This window comes from Macaca fascicularis, chromosome 11 (genome assembly GCF_037993035.2).
Source record: "Macaca fascicularis isolate 582-1 chromosome 11, T2T-MFA8v1.1".
NCBI lineage: Eukaryota > Metazoa > Chordata > Mammalia > Primates > Cercopithecidae > Macaca > Macaca fascicularis.
Genome location: NC_088385.1, coordinates 62,063,668 through 62,079,686, shown reverse-complemented (window position 1 = coordinate 62,079,686; position 16,019 = coordinate 62,063,668). Strand labels below are relative to the sequence as shown.

At 33.6% G+C, this 16,019-nt stretch overlaps 1 pseudogene; it reads right to left on the bottom strand.

Annotated features, from left to right (window-relative positions):
* Window positions 1–12,087: 12,087 nt before the first annotated feature.
* Window positions 12,088–12,913, bottom strand: LOC141408099 (olfactory receptor 6C74-like; annotated as a pseudogene).
* Window positions 12,914–16,019: the final 3,106 nt, after the last annotated feature.

Below are 16,019 nucleotides of genomic sequence, written 5' to 3'. Positions count from 1 at the left end.
ACAAATTAAACAGTTATGCAAGATGAATAAAGTTCTAAAGATCTTCTGTACAACAGTGTGACTATAGTTAACATGGTATGGTGCCCTTAAAGTTCATTAGAAAGGTAGATTTTGTGTTATGTTATTACCACATATATGCAACCACACATGAATAATTGCAAAAAGACACAACAAAACTTTTGGATGTGATGGTTGTATTTATTACTTGATTCTGGGGATAGTATTACAGTTGTATGTGTGTGTAAAAACTCATCAAATTTTATACATTAAATGTACCTTTCATGAAGTATCTGCAGCTATTCTGTTTAATTTATGAAAACATGATTGAGATAATATCAAAATAATTGTAACAAACATTTATAATTTTACTCACTTTATTAAATTTTTAGAGGAAAAAACTGAATTCTCATGATTTTCGTGGAAGGGATTACAAGCAAAGATTTATAAATGAAACTTGTACCTCTGTAAATATTTTCTACCCACATACAAGTTCAGTCACCTAAAAACTTCAGGACACAGGTGTTTAAAAAAATCTATTGGGATAGTCTAACTTATGCAATAATTGTTATATCTTCTAATCTTTTCTTTTGTAAAAATAAAAAAAATCCAGAGAAATTCAATCTGAGATTAATATTACCTAAAACTTAGAAACTATATTATAATTTCTATGCAATTTGATATTATAACAAAGATGTAAGAGAAGAATGTTTTGGGACATATAAAGAAATGTCATGATGCCAATATGCTTTCTCATTTTTTCACACTAAAACTTAAAGGAATCAACCAAAGTATAAAGAATAAAGGAAAAGAATATTTTCTTGAGACTAGCATTGAGAAAAAATAATTGCAATTCTGTACACTGCTTTTAATGAAGGTTGAGAAGTCATAACTTTCTTAAAAGAGCATTGTGAATGATTAAAAATTACAAATGAGGTAACAAAAACATCAACTGTCTGAAATTCTGGGCATTTTGTGAATTTACCAGCTGGGCTGTGTTGCCCAGGCAGGCAACTTTCTCTATTCACTCCTCCACCTCCCCACATTATTCAGCATTTTAAGAAGTGATTAATAAAAATGATTTTGCAATAAATTGTCTTAAGCAAGAGTTCAATCTGTTTGCTGGTAAGCATTATTTGTGTCCTAATTTGTAATGTATTTAATTAATAATGAAATTGTGCACCTTTAAAAAATATGGAGTGATCTCTGGTGTTTTTGTTTTTAAAAGTATGGGCTGATGAGGGATATCTACATATTTGAGGAAATTTAATTGATAGGGGTACAAAATTATATAACTTGAAATAATTGAAAATTATTATTTTTTTATCCCTAGAAAAAAACACAGCCCATTTCCACCCTTTAATTTAGGCAACCATTTAAACCCTATGTCATATTTTTTATCATACTTTTTATTACAAAAGGAAACTATTTACAAAGACCATACTTTGATGTAGTGGATACAGATCCATATAGCATTTTCACTAGTGCTGAAAACAAAAGTGCACTGCTCAATGAACAACTATATAAAACCTAAAACAGGCTTATTGAGATACTGTACATATACTATACAATCCATACATTTAAAGTGTACAATCCAAAGGCATTTAGTATGTTCACAGGTATACAGTCAATCTTAGAACATTTTCATCACCTCAAAAGTAACTGTGTACCACTTAGTTATCATGACCCTATCTCATCATATGACCCTGCTCTATGCAATGATCTCGTAAGTCCTACGAAAAGACAAAGAGATGAGACAAAATATTGAAGGCAGACAAAGTAGCATAAGCAAAAGTAAAAAGAATGGCTCAATCATGATGTAGTTAGAAAAAAATAGAGTTCTACTTAGTAATCTCTGATAAACCCCTAAAGTAGTTGAAAGAAAAGTGGCCTTACCTCCTGGAGTTTTCTAATCTAGCACATTCAGGTAATTGTGAAAAAATGAATTATGAAATGTTTTTCATTTATATGAATCATGCTACTGACAACATTAATACAAATGCACAGTGATATGCTTCATAAACTAGAATTTTATCATATCAAACCATTGATTTGTTCCATTTCAACAATCATACATACCATCTATCCATCCAACATGCACTGTAAAAGAACACACACAAAAATCACATTATGAAATCAAGATAACACAGACAAATAAATGCAATTATATTTACTTTTGTTAAATATTGTAACATAAATTATCAATAATTTTAAAACTTTCAAATCTAAGTAATTATTGTTTTTTATTTATAATTTTTCATCATTATCTACAAGTTAAAATGTAAAAGGAGGTAAAAAGACTAACTCCTTAATAGGTTAACCACTTTCTTTAATAAGTTATATACACAGATTCAGGCAAATCTTCTGTACTTCAATACTTAAACTAATAATCCTGGTGAACAGGAAAAATTGATATTTCATTCTACCCCAAAATATGATCAGCTTAAATGATTATCTTATAAATATTATTTTAAAATAATTTATTGTATATTATTAGGAAAGCTTATCAAATAACTTTTTTATACAATTTACTAATATTAAATATTGTATACTTTCCTAAATATGAAGACCAATTGACCTAAAGCTGAATGTGCTATACTATAAATACCTATTTCCTTTTTTTTTATTCACTTAACAATATATCCAATCAAGCACTACATATCAATTTATGGAGATATTCCTAAATATTTTACAGCTGCATAGTCCTTTCTGAGAATGTACAAAGTTTCTTTTATGATTCCATAAGAATTTTAGAACAGTTTTTCTACTTCCATGAAAAATACCTTTGGAATTTTGATAAAGACTTCATTGAATCTGTTTGTTGCTTTGAGTATTATGGACATTTTTACAATATGAATTCTTTCAGTCCATGAACAGGAGATATCTTTATTTATTTGTCTCTTCTTTAGTTTCTATTATCAATATTTTATAGTATTCAGTGTACAGATCTTTAAAAAATCTCAACCCTTATCCTGCAACACACACAAAAAAGACTCAAAATGGATAAAGACCTAAATGAAAAACCTTAAATCTTAAATTTCTAGAAGAAAACATAGGAGAAAATCACTTTTATATTGGCATTGGCAATAATATTTTTAGATATGACACCAAAAGCACAGCCAACAAAAGCAAAACTAGACAAGTGGGGTCTAATTAAACTAAACAGCTTCTGTACCACAAAAGAAACAATTTACAGAATGAAAAGACAACATACAGAATGAGAAAAATATTTGCAAACTATATATTGATAAGGAGTTAATATAAAAAATCTATAAAGAAATGTAACTTGATAGAAAGAAAACAAATAATTTAAAAATGGGCAAAATACTTGAATAGACATTTCCCATAAGACATAAACATGACCAACATGTATATGAAAAGGTGTTCAGCATCACTAATCATCAGGTAAGTGTAAAACCAAACACCAATGATACATTACCTCACACCTGTTAAGATGTCTGCTATCAAAAAGACAAGAGATAACAAGAGTCGGTGAAGGTATGGAGAAAAGAGAACCTTGTACGTTGTTTGTGGGAATGTACATTGGTGCAACCATTATAAAAACCTGTAGGGAGGATATTCAAAAATTTAAAAGTAGAATTGCCACATAATCCAGCATTCTCTCTTCTGGGTATATAATGAAAGACATAAAATAAACACCTCATAGAAATATCTACACTCTCATGTTCATTCCCACACTATTCACAATAGCTAGGAAGCAGCCTAAGTGAATATGAATGGATGAATGGATAAGGAAATTTGTTAGACGCACACACACACACACACACACACAGAAATAATACTGTCATTTGTGATGACATGGAGAAACCTAGAGGACATTATGCTAAGTGAAATTAGCCAGACATAGAAAGAAAAATACTGCATGATATTATTAATACTTACTATGGAATAGAACAATGGCTACCAGGGATGGTGAGGGTAAGGAAATGGAGAAACGTAGGTCAAAGGGTACAAACTTGCAGTTATGTAGATTGAATAAATCTAGAGGTCTAAGGGGCAGCAGGACTATGGTTAATAATATTGTAAAGTATATTGAAAATTTGTGGAGACAGTAGATTTTAGGTGGTCTTACCACAAACAAGAGATAACTGTGAAAGGTGATGTATATTTTAATTTTCTTGCCTTTAGTAATCATTTCACTATCTATATGTATAAAAAATCCTGTTGTATGTATTTAATATATACAATAAAAATAAAATTTTAAAAATACTTCTTATTTAATAATATATCCTCTGATTAATTTCTCTTGTCTAATAGCAGTGGCTAATACTTCTGTTACAATTGTTAACTAAAAATTACAGGAAGTTACTTTTTTAGATTAAGCTTTGCCCTAGGCCCTAACACAACACACTACAAATCAGACTGCTGTCATTCGTGCTAAAGATCCAAATCAACAAAGGGAACCTAAGTTGTTACTTGACTTTATGAAATTAAGAGAGAGAGATAACAGCGAGTTTTCCAAACAGTCCAGGTTTAATCTTTGATTCGGATGATAATTAAGTTCCCTCTGTTTTAGTCTTTACAACAAAAAGTAACCTGAAGTAACCTGATGTTAGTCAGTCAGTAATCTTTCTACTGTTCTGTCTCCCTGTCCCCAACTTACGAGGAAAGGCTCTGAAATGACCAATCTGCTTTCTGTTCTTTGTTTCTGTTTTCCTCAGCCCTTTTTCTGTTTAGAAAGTCAATCTTCTCCACTGGTCTCATTGGAACTCGTAATTTGTTTTATGAAATGAAGTGTTGCCAGATTCTAGAACTGCAACAAAGCCAGTTAAGATCTTTGAACTAAATTTGTTGTAATTTTACCTTTTTACACCATGATAAATAAAAGTGGATATAGAAGATATTCTTTCCTTGTTTGCCATTTTAGTGAAAATGTATCGACCATTTGCATAATCAGTAAAAATCTAGTTTTAATACACGGGCGTGTGTGTGTGTGTGTGTGAGTGTACACTTGTTATAAAAATATAATCAATTTACATTTTCTTTATTGTTTTCTATTCATCAGAAATAATGTTTCAAACTGTTAAGACCCTTTTAAGCCTCTGTGGGAATAATAATATGAGTTTTAGTTTATGTCTAGTAATAAGTTCTCTTTGGTTTATTTTATTTATCTTGTTTTTGAATGTTTTTTTTTTTTTTTTGAGACAGAGTCTCGCTCTGTCGCCCAGGCTGGAGTGCAGTGGCGCAATCTCGGCTCACTGCAAGCTCCGCCTCCTGGGTTCACGCCATTCTCCTGCCTCAGCCTCCTGAGTAGCTGGGACTACAGGCGCCCGCCACCGCGCCCGGCTAATTTTTTGTATTTTTAGTAGAAACGGGGTTTCACCGTGGTCTCCATCTCCTGACCTTGTGATCCGCCCGCCTCGGCCTCCCAAAGTGCTGGGATTACAGGCGTGAGCCACCGCGCCTGGTGTTTTTGAATGTTTTTACTAAAATTTTATTTAGACTTTTTGCATACACATCTATGTTATATATTGATCTCTGGGTTTTGTTGTTGTTTTTGTTGTTGCACTGTCTTTGTCCATTTACAAATAAATAATATACACAATCCATTTTTCAAAACTATTTTGGGTCAATTTTAATGTTCTTGAGCTATCATTCTTGCCTTTATTCATTTAATACTTTTATTTTGCATTGTTGTGTGTTCCATTTCTAAATATCTTTCAAACTTCTCTTGATACTATATCATTCACTTTCCTGTTGAAAATTGAGCTGTCAATCCTACTGTTCTCAATGAGGATTTTTCAAGAAAGATCTCTGTGTATGTTATGTTAAAAACAGTTTCACTATACTCTTTTTAGGTGTGGTGTTGTATTAGCCTGTTTTCACACTGCTGATAAAGACATAGACAGGACTGGGCAATTTACAAAAGAAAGAGGTTTAATGGACTTACAGTTCCATATTACTGGGAAGGTCTCACAATCATGGTGTAAGGCAAGGAGGAGAAAGTCACATCTTAAATGGCAGCAGGTAGAAAGAGAGAGAGAGGTTGTGCAGGGAAACTCCTCCTTATGAAATCATCAGATCTCATGAGACTTATTCACTATCATGAGAACAGCATGGGAAAGACCTGCCTCCATGATTCAATTACCTCCCACTAGGTCCCTCCCACAACACATGGGAATTCAAGATGAGATTTGGGTGGGGACACAGTCAAATAATATCATTCTGCCCCGACCCCTCCCAAATCTCATGTCCTCCCATATCTCATGTCCCAATCATGCCTTCTCAATAGTCTCCCAAAGTCTTAACTCATTTCAGCATTAACTCAAAAGTCCACAGTCCAAAGTCTTATCTGAGACAAGGCAAGTCCCTTCAGCCTATGAGCCTGTAAAACCAAAGCAAGATAGTTACTTCCTAGATACAGTGGGGGTACAGGCATTGGGTAAATACAGCAGCTCCAAATGGGAGAAATTGGCCAAAACAAAGGGGGTACAGCACCCATATAAGTTTGAAATCCAGCAAGGAAGTCAAATGTTAAAGCTCCAAAATGATGTTTGACTCCATATCTCACATCCAGGTCATGTTGATACAAAAGGTGGGTTCCCATTGTCTTGGGCAGCTCCACCCCTGTGATTTTGCAGGGTACAGCCTCTCTCCCGGCTGCTTTCACAGGCTGGCATTGAGTTACTGTGGATTTTCCAGGTGAATGGTGCAAGCTGTTGGTGGCTCTACCATTCTGGAGTCTGGAGGATGCTGGCCTACTTCTCACAGCTCCACTAGGCAGTGCCCCAGAAAGGATTCTGTGTGGGGGCTCCCACAACACATTTCCCTTCCACACTGCCCTACAGAGGTTCTCCATGAGGGCCTCACCCCTGTAGCAAACTTCTGCCTGGACATCCAGGCATTTGTATACATCCTCTGAAATCTAGGCAGAGGCTCCCAAACTCCAATTCTTGATATTGGTGTACTTGCAGGCTCAACATAACACAGAAGCTGCCAAGGCTTCTGTGAAACCACAGCCCGAGCTCTACATTGGCCCCTTTCAGCCATGGCTGGCACAGCTGGGACACAAGGCACCAAATCCCTAGGCTGCACACAACACGAACACCCCGGGCCCAGCCAACAAAAACACTTTTTCCTCCTAGGCCTCCAGGCCTTTGATGTAAGGGACTGCCATGAAGACCTCTGACATGCCCTGGAGACATTTTCCCCATTGTTTTATTCAGCTCCTTATTACTTATGCAAATTTCTGCCAGTTTGGATTTCTCCCCAGAAAAGGGACTTTTCTTTTCTATTGCATTGTCAGGCTGCAAATTTTCCAAACTTTTATGCTCTCTTTCCCTTATAAAACTGAATGCCTTTAACAGCACCCAAGTCACATCTTGAATGCTTTACTGATTAGAAATTTCTTCTGCCAGATACTGTAAATGATCTCTCTCAAGTTCAAAGTTCCACAAATCTCTAGGGCAGGGGCAAATGCTGCCAGTCTTTGCTAAAATATAACAAGACTCACCTTTGCTCCAGTTCCCAACAAGTTCCTCATCTCCATCTGAGACCACCTCAGCCTGGACTTTATTGTCCATATCACTGTCAGCATTTTGGGCAAAGCCATCCAACAAGTCTCTAGGAAGTTCCAAACTTTCCCACATTTTCCTGTCTTTTTCTGAGCCCTCCAAACTGTTCCAACCCCTGTCTGTTACCTAGTTTCAAAGTCCCTTCCATATTTTCAGGTATCTTTTCAGCAGTACCCCACTCTGCTGTTACCAATTTACTGCATTAGTCTGTTTTCACACGCTGATAAAGACATATCCAAGACTGGGCAACTTACAAAAGAAAGAGGTTTAATGATCTCACAGTTCCACATGGCTGGGGAGGTCTCGCAATCATGGCAGAAGGCAAAGAGGAGCAAGTCACATCTTACGTGGATGGCAGCAGACGAATAGAGAGAGAGAGGGAAAGCTTGTGCAGGGAAACTCCTTCTTATAAAACCATTGTATCTCGTGAATTATTCACTATCGTGAGAACAGCATGGGAAAGACCTGCCCCCATGATTCATTACCTCCCACCAGGTACCTCACAAAATACATGGGAATTCAAGATGAGATTCTAGTGGAGACACAGCCAAACCATATCAAGTGTTGTGATAAATTTAATATTTAAGAATCATTCAGAGGAGAATCCAAAAGCAAAGGAAATGAGAAAGAACCACTAATAAGGCTATGTAGAAAACCAGATAATATTTCGTTACACTTAGGCAAAGAAATTACATCAAATAAAAGGTAGCGATCAACTGAGATTCATTATCATCACTAAATAGATGATTCATGAATTTGGAAAAAGAAGGATTGGTGAATTGGTGAATTACAGATCAAAAATTGAGAAGAGATTGAGATTGAGATTGAGAAGAGAATGTGAATTTGAAAAGTAAGGATAACTGTAATAGCCATAGGTTATGTAATAACCATAGGTAGGCAATGATGCTTTCCAAATTAACATTACAAAACAAGCAAGAAATATCTTTTAGGAGTAGACTATTTCAAGTATTTGATTACAATAGAAACCTTGATTCAGCTTTGAGTAAATAATACCATAAATATAAAAAATAAAACAGTAAAAAATAAGAAAAGAAAGCATCTGTAACTAAACTTTTTAACATTGTTACCAACTAATAAAAAATAGTATCTATTTGTTACAAGTTACAATATCTGACTATAGGTATTCTAACATATTTGAGGAAAAGAGAACATGAAGGATAGGAAATCTATTCTAAAATATAAAAAAATATATTTTGAAATATTCAGTAACAGAGTTCAGGCTCTGCCAAGAACTTATTTTTATAAGAAATGTCCTAAAATGTTAAAAGATTCTAATCATAGATTACAGCTAATGTGACTTAGCCTTAAATTATTTTTAACTTACTAAGATATTGATGAATAGTCTCATTAAGAAATTTACAAATAAAATTTATTTTGGAGAGGAAGGAATTTTATATTACTGATTAATTGATCAAATTTTGAGCTCTTTCTTGAGACGAAACATGAAAGTTTGACAGTTTTCCTTTGAATAGCAAATGAATGTCTTTTAAGTATATGTATTTTAATTTGGAAATATTAATGTGATGGATTAACCAAACATGTCTGCATGTATCGTTAGTTGGAGAAGCACATATCTATTATAATTTACTGTGAAACAAAATAAGTAAAATAAGTAATTTGATGGCTAAATCAACTGGCAGACTAGAATGACCTTTGTAGGATAGTTGTTACTGAGTCGCTAAACAAAAAATTAAATGGTACAAAAAAGTTGCACAGAGAATTGAATGATTAACTCTGCCTTGTAAAGACAGTTAATGTTCTTAAGAAAGGTAACACAAGGTATTAGGAGGCAAGAGTGTGGAAGCTTTATGTAACGATCCTTACCAACCAGGGAAAAGTAATACCACTAATTATCCTTTTAGTCTTTCTCCTGGAGTGCTCAGTATGTGAAGAAAATAAATGTCCTGTAACACATAGCTTGGAAAGGACAGAAGATAAAAGTTTAAAAGACACCATAGTCTTCAATTGCATAATGAAAACCAAGCCTTGCTGAGCTTAAATTTTGACTATTCTTTTTAGCTCCACGTCTTTCAAGGCCATCGTAACCTGACTGAGATATCTTTTGATCCTATGCCTAATGCTAATCATAATTTTTATATCACACTGTTATTTTCAGAATTGTGTCACTCAGATAGAATATCAAGCAGTGCCTGCCGTTCAGTGAGTAGTACACAAGATATAGGTCTTATTTTTAATACCACATTTTGTGCATCACCTGAGAAGAAAAACTGAAAGCATTTTAGGATAAAGCATTTCAACATTTCAGGTAGAAGCTCTCTCAAGAAATAAGAGGTACCTGATTGAAAAAGCTGTGTTACAAGCTGAAGACCAATAATTTAAAACAAACAAACAAACAAAAGACAAAAACAAAGAGACGGTAGTAATAAACTACCTGGAGATTAATAATTCAGAGGCCGATGGTAGTGATTCTAATAGGTATAATGTGAAGTGAGATGTCATAAACCAACTGAAGCACCAGAGATGTCAGATGATATAACTAATCCACCTGGAATGGGAAGAAGTCGGAAAGAATGGGGAAGTTTTGCTTTAAGCATACCAAATCTTTAGTGAGAGTTACAAAGCATTCACTTTCTAAAGTAGATGACAGAAAATCTAAAATATATGAACGATTTCAGAATGACTCAGTAATAAATTAGTGATTTAACTTGGGCAAGATATTTTAAGCAAACTGATCCTCCTTGACACATAACAATCAAAACTAATCAGAAGATTGAGAGAGCCTTAGAATTTGATTTTATTAGATTGTGTCAAAATGTTATATGTGTATTTTTCATTTTCTGTGCTCTTAAAATTTCTAAAAGTTTGGTCGGGCATGGCAGATCACACCTGTAACCCCAGAACTCTGGGAGGCTGAGGCGGGCGGATCACTTGAGGTCAGGAGTTTAAGACCAGCCTGACCAACATGGTGAAACCCCATCTCTACTAAAAATACAAAAATTAGCCGGGTGTAGTGGCGCACACTTGCAGTCCTGGCTACTAGGTAGGCTGAGGTGAAGAATAGCTTGGGCCCTGGAGGAAGATCCTGCCGTGAGCTGAGATCACGCCATTATACTCCAGCCTGGGTGATAGAGAGAGACTCCATCTCAAAAAAAAAAAAAAAAAAAAATCTAAAAGTTAGCTAACACTATAGGAAATGGAAATGGAAAAGTAAGTACGCTTAATGACAGAAGAAAATTAATCAATGTTTAAATAACCCCTTTTCCTAAAATCATATTTATAACCCAAATATCTTTCAAAGACTAATTCATTTTACAAATTCTACAAACGCCTGTGTAATTGTCCAGTTAATTACATACTACATGTATTTTTCTCCCTGACTCTATTTTGTCCTGCCCGTTTAGATGTTATTTTTCAAACATATTTTCTTCCCATCAAGATCCACAATTTTTAAAAAATGAAATAAAAAAATTAATATGACCTAATACACATTTATGAAAAAAATTCATGAAATAGGACATGTGAAAATATTTTCTATTTTTTTATTTAAAAATATTCTGGTCATCATACAGAAATTAATTTCTAATCAAATCTGACCTATAGCTAGAAAATCTCCCCTTAAGAGACAGTTTTAATTCTTCTATTATCCTGGTCTCACTGATTGGAACTATATCTATGTATGCATATGTCTATGTCTATGTATATCATTCACATATACATATATTTGATATATATATTAGAAAATAAATTCTGAAAAAAATAACTACATTGAGTTCACATTGATCTTATTTAATAACCATTCACAAATCATTTGCAGTTAGCTTCAGAGTATCCCGAGTGAGGCAAAGGGAGTTTTGAGAGGTGTGAAAATATGAATTAAATATTCTATTTTAAAAATAAACCAATACAATAATGCATTTTCTCTCAACCATAACTTAAACTGTTTGCAAATATAGCTTCTCATAGAAACAAAGTAACTAGATTCTGTAGAATATGTTTTAAAGTAAAATTATATACATTAATATACATTTTTACATTATTCTCACTTATGATCAAATACGTTATAACTGTCTTTTAATTTCCTTAGACTACATACCAATAAGTTGGTAGCATGACAAAAATATAAACAAATATTAGCTTTAATTTGGTTATAATTAGTCACAGATAAAATAAAATATAATAACCTTTGCATTATATGATACATCAAATGAAATTTAAATAAAATAATATTTTGTAGTCTTGATTAACTGGAATGCTTAAAAGTCAAATGAGATATATTGAAAACTTTAGCTCAATTTCTTTTAGATGTCTAAATAAAAATAAAGTAAGATAGAAATAAATCTATCACAAAAAAGTGAAAGAAAATTAGCTTCTCTAAAACAAAAAATTTTATGAAAAAGTTCAAAAAGACATAAAGATAAATATCAAAGCAATAGAAAGAAAAAGAGGGAGAACTGTGTCATGGAAGCTACTACTGTATTCTATGACATTATTTGAGGCTCCTTTCTTCATTTCCTTTATATAATACAATTGAATGTTCATTTCCTTGAGAAAGAGATAATCCTGTATATCACATTCATGTCACATTCATGAAGGCATTTTTCACTTGTTGGTTTCTTAAGGTATAGATGAAAGGGTTCAAAAGTGGAATGACAGAGGTGTTGAGCACCAAAATTCCCTTTGAAAAAGATATCTTTTGTTTGACCGATGGCTTAACATACATGAAGATGCAACTGCCATAAGAAAGGGATATCATGATACCATCACCATTACCAATGTGACTAAGAGTGTCACCAACGCTGAAATGAATCCCATCCTGTCCAGGAGCTGTGTGTCAGTGCAGGAAATCTGCAGGAGTGGAGTAGTGTCACAGTAGAAAAGATTAATGATGTTGGAGGCAGGCACAGAAGTCAAGATTTAGGCCTAAGAGAAGTGGTGGAAAGATGACGAGAAACCAGCAAGCCAACACCCAAGCACAAGCTGCATGCAGATTTTGCTGCTCATGATGGTGCTGTAATGCAGGGGCTTACAGATGGCCACATAGCGGTCATAGGACATGGCTGCCAGCAAGTAAACTCTGATGCTCCAAGTAGGAAGGCAAAAAACACTTGAGTGACGCAACTGTTACAGGAAATGCTTTTGTCCCCAGTTGCCATAGTAACTAGCAATTTAGGGATGCACGTAGTAGTATAGGAAATTTCTAGGCAGGAAAAATTCCGAAGGAAAAAGTACATGGGAGTCTTAAAGTGAATATCCACCAGGGTGAGTGTGATGATAATCAGATTGCCAGTGATGCTTAGCACATAGGTGAGAAGCAGGAAGATAAACAACACAACTTTCAATTCTGGGTTATCAGTCAAACCTGCTAGGATGAACACCGTCACTCTGGTATGGTTTCTCATTACCATCCTCTGAATTTTATCAGTTTTGTATAGAAAAAAGTAATAATTATCTCTACAGAAAAATAACAGTGATCACAGTGTTTAAGCTAAAGTTAGCAAAGTGAGGTTTCACATACAGCAATAAGATGTTCATTAATGTTTTCAAGATGCTTATGACAGGAAGAATAATACTTTGTGTTTCCAGAGGATTTGGATAGAGAATTAAAACTTTGCTACCCAAGAGTAATCTACATAATGATAGCAATTGTTCATTTATTTTATGTGAATTAATTATAGAGAAATTAAAGGAACTTAAAGGATAGAAAATGCTTTTTCTTTCTTGATGATATACAAGAATTTGAATGGCATGCCACTTTTTGCTCAAAGAAGTTTAATTGAAGAAAAATTTTTAAATTTTGCATATAAAATCCCAAATGATACCTGATATTAGAAGTACATGTGACCATATTTTGCATTTAACATGCACACACATATGCATACACACAAACATACACAAATCTAACCATCATTGATAACCAGTGCTAGTACACCTTTATCATTTTATTCAACTAATCAAACTCAAATGTCTAATTCCTGTCTCATTTACTTTCATTTCTAAAAAGATCCAGTTTCAGATCGGTGAAAATGAGGCACAGGGAACGATTTCATTCACTATTCTTATCAGTATTTCCATCACCTTAATCTCTGTTGGTACCCACCCAAGCTTTCCCATGCTGAATCTCAATACCAAATCAGCAGGAACAGTCTAATAATGTTAGCAAGCCGTTGCAGTGTTCCTCTAAGGTTTTGCTCTTCAGAATGGACCAGATAAACTGAAAAGTGAGATATAGGAAAACAGAAGCAGACAGAAATAATATAAATATGGGTTTAGGAAATTGTATGTTGTGAAAGAAGTAAAGACAAAGCTGTATCAAAACCTAGAGAGGCAAGAAAGATTTTAGAGATAGGATAATGAGATAGAGAAAAGAATTAAAAAAAGATTAAAATAGGTAAATTAGTAAAAATTATAAGGTGAAATTTTTAATAATGAAATTTCTCTGTGTTTTTATTCTGTATACTCACATTTCTTCTCTGTGTAAAATAGAGATTGAAAACATGAACAATTTTGAGTTCAGCATGGCCTTAAGAAAAGGAATATTTGATAAATTACAAATGCATAATGAATCATTGAAGAGTGTTGACACAAAATTCTAGGAGGCATATAATGATATTCAAATATCCAGCTAATATGGAATTAAAGAGATAATAATATAGTTAACACTTTTCTACATCCAGCGTATGTGATAAGTGAGACAGTGAGATCAAGAAACAAAGTCGTTCAGGTTTACACAGTTAGTAAATTTAAGATCCAGTATTAAGATTGAGTTTATTTTCCAAAATGTCTTCTGGTACACAAGCAATTGTATACCAGACTATAGTGCATTTCTTAAAACAAAACAATTAATGATATATCTAAGGAAAATTTTCTTCCTGGGCATTTTCATCATCAAACATACGAAATAAGTCTTTGTGATGTCCTTGACATTATATAGGACTATGTTTTCTGTTGTGAAAATATCCATTTAATTGTTTCCATCACAGAAACATACATTATTATTAAGAAGGCAGTCACATGAGTAAAAGTAAACATATGAAAACAAGTCAAAGCTGTTTCCAATAATATCCAGAGAAGTTTACAGGAGGTAATTTGGATTCTAAGATAGGCCTTAGAGGGAGATGAGGAAATAAGATGAGTTATTCCTAGGAAAGGGAAAGCCTGAACAGAAACAAAGGGAAGGGCACATGCATGATTTCTTTAGAAACAACGAGTAGCATTCGGCTATTAAAACCATGCGTGTTATTAATGCAGGCATATATGAGTGAAGTGAAATGACTGTTATTTTTCCCTGGACATTGCTTTCACATTCAGATAATTATGAACCAATCTGTCACAAAACTTTTCTTGTTTATACAAATCGCTGTAGTGGCCATCATTGTAGGAATCCATATAGCTAAAACACCTAAATCAGAGTTTTATCATGTTAGACCATTCCTTTGACCAACTTCAACAATCATACATATAAACTATTCCCCAACAACACTGTAAAAATAATGAAATTCACTTTATAAAACCAAGAGAAGTCAGGCCTATGAATGCAATTCAAAGGTTAAAAAAAGGAAAGATTAAGACTTTAATGGTAAAATTAGAACAAACCTTAATCACAACTTATCTGAACGGAAATATTGCTTTTAGAAATGTTAATTATTTTTATCTTTTTGAATTACATAAGTCTTCAAAATTTTAAAATAAAAACATTTATCTGAAACATAAAAATTATTTATTTATTTATTTATTTATTTATTATTATTATTATACTTTAAGTTCTAGGGTACATGTGCATAACGTGCAGGTTTGTTACATATGTATACTTGTGCCATGTTGGTGTGCTGCAGCCATCAACTCGTCAGCACCCATCAACTGGTCATTTACATCAGGTATAACTCCCAATGCAATCCCTCCCCCCTCCCCCCTCCCCCCTCCCCATGATAGGCGCCGGTGTGTGATGTTTCCCTTCCCGAGTCCAAGTGATCTCATTGTTCAGTTCCCAGAAACATAAAAATTATTAAAGATATAGACAGAGATTTATTTAGACAAAAGCATCTCTGCTTTAACATTTAACTCTTTTATCATTATGCTGAATCAAGCATATTGATACTACATTTCTCTCTGAATGAACCTCTCTATCCCATAATCTATGATTAGTATTTTTCACCTATAAATAGCAATCTTGGAAATGGTTTGTTTAGCTATTTTATTGCAGTTAGACTAGTGCATTAAAATTCCTCTTAACATTATGTTAATTATTTATGTATTGAATGTTTTCCTAAGTAGTGTTACACACAGTCCCACATAAAATTAATCAACTCTTGATCCCTTGGAGTTTTTACGCTTTCTGTGCCCTGAAGAAAAATAAAGATTATGAAGGACTCAGGAAAATATCAGATCCAAGAACACCATTTCCGAAAGGATGACTGCTTTACATGTTATTCAAATGTTCTCTTGAGGCACTAAATAACTTTAAAAACAAAATACCTATTTAAAAATAACTACATTAAACAAACTACG